Source organism: Silurus meridionalis, chromosome 2 (genome assembly GCF_014805685.1).
Source record: "Silurus meridionalis isolate SWU-2019-XX chromosome 2, ASM1480568v1, whole genome shotgun sequence".
Lineage (NCBI taxonomy): Eukaryota > Metazoa > Chordata > Actinopteri > Siluriformes > Siluridae > Silurus > Silurus meridionalis.
Genome location: NC_060885.1, coordinates 29835704 through 29842457, shown reverse-complemented (window position 1 = coordinate 29842457; position 6754 = coordinate 29835704). Strand labels below are relative to the sequence as shown.

The 6754-nt window shown below is 36.4% G+C and overlaps 1 long non-coding RNA gene across 3 annotated transcripts in view; it reads left to right on the top strand.

The window, feature by feature from the left end:
• The first annotated feature begins 284 nt into the window (after window positions 1–284).
• Window positions 285–6754, top strand: part of LOC124375932 — a 92906-nt gene continuing 86436 nt past the window's right edge. Inside the window, exon 1 of one of the 3 annotated variants that reach the window (XR_006923744.1) lies at window positions 285–460. This is a non-coding gene — a long non-coding RNA (uncharacterized LOC124375932). The remainder of the gene's footprint in view (window positions 461–6754) is intronic. The other 2 variants (XR_006923746.1, XR_006923745.1) reach the window with 2 other exon arrangements.

Below are 6754 nucleotides of genomic sequence, written 5' to 3'. Positions count from 1 at the left end.
TTATCCGGGCTTGGGACCAGCACTAAGAGTGCACTGGCTTGTGCAACCCTAATGGCTGGGGTTGGATCCCAGACCGGGAATCGAACCCGGGCCACGGCGGTGAGAGCACCGCATCCTAACTACTTGACCACCAGGGACCTAAACAAATACAGTCATTATGTATCTTAAAACATAGTTACTCCTGTGTCTGTAAATTCTAAAGGTCCAGACTCCATCACCCATGATCCTCTGACTTCATCACAAGAATTCCAGTCAAACCCCTATGGAACCACAGCTGCCTAATTGGTAATGGAGCTCACCTGTTCACAAGTATTGTCATAAATATCCCAGGCATCCAAACACATTTTGTGAAGCTCTTTAATTGTGTTTCATTTCAAAATAATTCTATGGTTGACATACACTTGGAGAGTAGACCACTGGAATTCTGACTTCAGTACTGCGCCCTCTGTCTGTGATCGAGGTCTGTATGATAAAGTGCTATTATATAAAATCTTTTTGTGTGCTAGCCCAAAACCTCAACTATTGAGCTATAACTGCCCAGAGTGGAATGTGAAATTGACTGAGGCATGAATTAGGGCTTTTTTTTTTCTTTTTCAAGGCTGAAAGGAGGAGGCAGGAAGTGAGTGAAGTGGTGAATGATGAGCATGCTGGTTGGAGTGTTTGTAGAAAAATCTGAGCTTTCATCTCTGCTCTGCTTAAAGGCACAAAATTATCCAAAGTCTGCCAGTAGCACAAAATCTATTTGTTCCCAAAGAGCGAGCAAGAAAGAGAGGGACTCTCTTTTTGTGTGTAGAGGGGTCTGCTTGTAAGGTCAGCCATTTTTCTTAGCTTCTCCTTCCATATGGTGCACTATTTCGAAGGATTCTGATCAGCTTGCTTGTTTCGCTAGCTGCCATTGCATGTCACTTGTCCACATATTATATTACTGGAATTGGTACATTTCATACATTAATACCCTCAGAAAAATTGTTACACAAATATGTCATGACCTTCTGCTGATGAAAGAACAGTATGTTAGAGTTCTTTTTGGTGGAAGGTTTCTTTGCACAGTTTCCCAGCAAACTAAATTTTCTACTATGCTATATTTTATTAATTCCATTTGGAATAGCAGTGTTTTGAAGTTAGATGGCTACCTTGGCTTAGGGATATCTCCTGGTCTGACACCAGTATCAAACAAGACTTCAAGACTAGCTACAGAGTACATGGTTTGATTTAGTCAGTGTGAAGTTCTGCATTTTCCTGTGCTTCCCCTGTAAAGGGTTTGGCTAAACTATACATATTGCCCCTAGGTGTGACTGACTCTGTCAAGCTGTGTGTGTTTGTGTGTGCATGAAATAATATGATGTGAAAGAAACAAGTGTATCCTATCATACATGAGATGTACCTTTGATTGTCAAAGATGCCACAGCTGTTTGTATCTGAGTCCACCTGTGGTCATTTGAAAATTATTCACAGACAGTGTCAAAATATATTATAAGACATTTTGGATTTCTGTATACATTTCAGCACTTGAGCCTTAAAACAAGCTAGCAAGAACTCTAACAACATGGGCGGCTGAAAATATATTCTAACAATAAATGCCAGATAATTGCCATGATTCTTAAATGCACGCTAATAAAGCAACTCGGGACACATGCTGAACCCCCTCAGCCCCTTGGAACGAAATAAAAACCATAAATACAAGGAAACTAGACAAGTATTGTATTTCTACTATACAGTAACAAAGGTAAGCCCCATACCTTTATCCTGTTATGCTGTAATCTTATTTGTGAAGCTGGTTTGTTGACTTCTGCTCTCAGATTGTGTATCTGGTTCCACTTTAAATATGCATGGGTTGATCACGTTACACTCTGGATGTCATCAGAATGTTTATACCACAGTATAGGAGATAGGGGAGCAGAGCATTTTCTACAATTCTCCAATCATGATAGTATTAATATTAATAATTTTTACATATAGTACAGAAAACTTCTTGCTCACAAATGATGTGCTGGAAAATAAGAGTTAAATTACGGAAGATATTTTGATATGAAGTTGCACAAACATTTAGTGGTTAGAAAAATACTATGAAATATGGCTCAATTATTTTTGTTCCTAACAGACACTCTTCTATGTTTACTTGCACACAATAGGACAAACGGCTTCTTGATCCATCTTGGGAAATGGATCAAATCAAAAGGATTTCAAATTCAATACAATTCTTTCATTCCAAGTGATATAGTTAATTTTCCTTAAACACCAGCCTCGGATACAATGGGAGAAATACCCCTGATGTGATGTACCTGTACATTTACCCACATGCCATTTCCATCCTTGAAAAAAAACGACTTCAGGTTTTCTTTTTATTCTTTTATTCTTTTATTCTTTTGAAACAGTTATAATGCAATTATTTAAAAAAACGCTATCCTTTAGGCACTTTGCTCAATGGCTCAACAAAAAACAGGGTCTTTTTTGCTAAGTGCTTTTAGGACAGGTGTCTGAAACATTGATCTTGCTCAGATATTTCCACTGTAGGAGGAGTGTTTGAGATGGTGTTTTAACATAAAATGAATGGACATGAAGCAGCCTTTAAAAAATATATTTTTAGCTGCAAAAATCTGTTTGACAACAAATCTGGTGTGCTTATTTATATGCTAATGCCTGATTGGAATAGTCCAGTGGTGTCCAATCTGTTCCACAAAGGGCCCCTGGAATAGTTCATCCTGTAAAGTTGAGGGCTATTGTTCATATGTAGACTGATCGCAAATTTGTCCATTCTCAAAGGCTGTTGTTGGACTTGTTAGCAAAGCAAAGACATTTTTGCCTGTTCAGTTAATGTGATCGACAAAACAAAACTGCATTACATTCTGTAAATGTTGCTTTCCCTGAGCAGTGTTGCCATGTTTATGTAGTTTATGTCCAGCTTTAACTGAACATTTAAAGAGTTACTATCACAGCCAGATATCTAATTCTAATAAAACATGCATACACACATTTTGTGAGAGATTACTTCGCTACTCTGTTGATGTAGTGCTTGTGTTTGCCTCTCCGTCTGAAGAGCTTTGGCAAAGTGCCACACTCCGATGTACTCAAAGTTCATCCTCATCTTCCTTCTGTTCATACTTGCTCCCTAACCACTTTTATCTCTGCTATAACTCTGGGTTTAGAAATGAGGCACAGAAGCTTGCAGTTGGACACAGTATATGAACAATAGTTTGTGGAAATCTGAACATAAGATATTTGTGATTTTACAAAAAAACAAATCCCAGGTCACAGGTAATGATGTAACAATGTCATAATGGAACATGTTTGGGTCTCCTAGTGAAGGGAAAATGTAATGCCACCAACTCCAAAGACGTCCTATACAATTGTGTGCATCCAAAATTGTGCTTACAGTTTGGGGAAGAACTACATATGGCAGATACTTTTGTCCATATTATGTATGTAGATTGGCTCTAAGTATAAGCCACGTGTTTTATTCTTTTTTTTCTATGGAACAAAGTCTGTTGGACTTTACTGTATTTCAACACTGAAACCAAATTATTTGCTAATGGTCTAAAATGCATCTCATTATATGCTATCCGGCCTGTACTATCTTTTTGAAATTTTGAAATACATTCTCATTAAAATTATCCTAGATCTTTGAAGTTCAAAGCCATTATTTATAATAAGGTATAGCACAGTGGATAAATCCTAATTACTGATAAACCTTTTGTAATTTACACTTCTCCTTACATATATATTTCTTATATAGAATAGTGATTATAGACCAGAACCAGTCATGTGGTACCTTATTTATTTGTTGGTTAGTTTTTTGTTTGTTTACTTATTTCCACAAAAATTTATAGATGGTTTATTGTCATTTAGAGAAGCAAACACCTCAACTTCCATTTAGGGTATTTTTATATATACAGTGGAACCTGGTTATGTCGATGTCCTAGGGGGTTGCCAAAAAGCATCGAGATAACCGATGATCGAGATAAACGAAAATCAATATGGGGCAATATATTAACGTGCTTGAAATTTCTTTATGTACATGATGTGCGTTAATAAATGAGAATGTGCATGCACGTGTTTTTGGAGGGTTTTTTTACACAACAGCGTTGCCGCGATTTGTTTGATGAAGGCATGCTATAAAAATACATACAGTACATGTTTATCTGTCAGGAATCCACCTGCCACGCCCCTTTCGGCCCCCTTCAGCGTGTCAGGTGCTTTCTCGGCCGCTTTCTCTGAAGCTCCCGGCTTCAATCGCGCACATATGGTGCTGGTTTAGCATCATCACCAGCTTTTATTAAAATTTCCACACTCTCACCGTCCGTTATTGTTGGTATATGTTGGTTCACGGCGGTCGTTGTTATCGCTCATGCGTATCCCGGTACGTGTCTTCCCACCGGCACTCTCTCAACGGCTGCTCTTTTCTTCCCAAAGTGCATCGCGGATTCCCCCCGATTCTGCCGGTGTTCATTCTATGCTTTTGCTGCTCATCCTACGTTCCACGCTCCTACCAAGCGCGGCTTTCGCCTCCCGTTCATCGCATAACATTTAACAACAAAAGGCATATGTGCACTAACTAACAGCAGAGATTCACCAGTATACAATACAACACCTGTAGCAGCTGTAAGGCTTGATTTTTCCGCCACTTTATAGATATATGCGTGTGTGTGTGTATATATATATATATATATATATATATATATATATATATATATATATATATATATATATATATATATATATATGTATATAATGTATGTATATATGTATATGTCATCTTTGATTAATTTAATTTTTTTTGTTTGTTTGTTTTACTTGTAGTACTTATGCCTGACAATGGAATTATATTAATTTAATAAGTTTGAAATATGACGATTTTTTTGTATGGTTGTTTTAAACCTTTTTAGAAATACTTTCATGTTTTTCTCCAATATTTAGTTGCAGTGCAGCCTGTATCAGATAAATCCTCATGCATCTTAAAGCAGACAATTTGTCTGTGTTTCATGAAAATAAATAATTGTTTTAATTAAATGTTCTCTCATCAACATTTTTAATGTTGCTCTTCTCTTTTCTTCTTCTTCCACTACAAAACAACTTGGTCAGAGTTTAGTACATGACATTCCCAATATAGCTGATTCTAGTGCTTTAGCATGGTATTAATTATACTCTGATATTGTTTACTGCTTACTTATAAATTGTAGAGCAACTGTTATGATTGAAAAGCTTCGGTTTACTTTCAATTCTTTTGAATGAGAATGTGATTTCAATCTTTTTACATAATCAGATTACTAATGATCTCCAGGAAAAGCATAGAATTTTGGCTCTGGTGTGACATCAACTTCTTGATCACTTGAGGGAAAAACAGACAGTTACACAGTGTCCTCTGTGCAATGATTAAAAAATTGTCAGCCCTTTTTGTACTGCATATCTAATAAATAACAACTTGCAACCAGGTCAGGATAGATCAGTGTGATTTTAATAGTTTAACAGTAGACATTTTCACACTACAGCTGTACAGAAGCATTAGTGGCAAGGAAAAGATTAAGGACTACAGTAAACAAGGTGAAAAAACTAAACTATCAGTCCTGTAGTTCTGTGCAGTAAAGAATATGAGAAGCTTGAATATGAGAATCAGTCATTTCTGGTTTCATCAGTTTTAATTACGTCTGCCATATCAATGTGCATTTATCACCTTTTCAGGGTTCTTCTTATAGTTCGCTTAAGTTGTTCTCGGGTAATAGAGAAACCTCTACACAGGTGCATCCTACTCATCTTCAAAGATAATTATGAAGCTAGATGGATTATGAAGGTGTTGACTAATTTCTACAGTGCTGTGAAAAAGTATTTGCCTCTTTATTAATATATATATATATATATATATATAAATAAAGACTGCAGATGGACAATACAGTGCTATGGAAAAGTGCAGATTTTTTATTTTTTTAATTTTTGCATATTTGGCACACTTCAATTATTACATTCGCTTGATGATCTGAATCACCTGTGTGACAAATATGCAAAAAATAAATAAAAATAATCAGTGCTTTTTCACAGCAATGTATTGTCTATCTGTAGTCTTAATGTATGTCTAAACGAGTAAAGGGATGATGATGATGATGATTAATACTACAATAAGGGCAGGGTATTTTATAAAGACAGTGACTGTGAATGACTATGTACTGTGCCTTGTGTGTCTTTCTGATTATTTATGAAAACTACTTTTTTTTAAATCTTTTTAAGTCTTTTCTCTGTGTGTCTTCTAAGCATAATCTCCTGGGAATGAGTAAAATGCAGGAGTGTGAATGTGGAATGAGTGAGCAATAAGGCTAAATTGATGCATCATTGACCCGCACTCTCAATGGTCACGGCCTCATGCATTAAACCTTCTGAACCCTGTCAGCAGTTATAGACCTTAGAGACTGAGTTCACCTTTCAAGCATCATGCTTAACCCCGAATTTAAGCATGCACTGATATAAAATCTTCTCATTGAGAGAGCTGGCTAAATCTTTATTGCAGTTTGCATTACCACATTTGAAATGTCCAAATTGATTACTGTTCATTAGCATTTACAAGTGTGTTAATTGGAGAAAAAGCCCTTTTGCTGCCATGTTTTCCTAATTAAAGGGTGTCTCTGTATAGGAAATGTGCCAGAATCAATTGAGGTTCAAAATGAGTTTTCAGTGTAGATACAGTAAGCCAGTTTCCAATGTCACTCTTTGAATGATGGATTTGAATTTAATACTCAGATTTGCTCTATGGCTTTATGGTTGGCTTTAA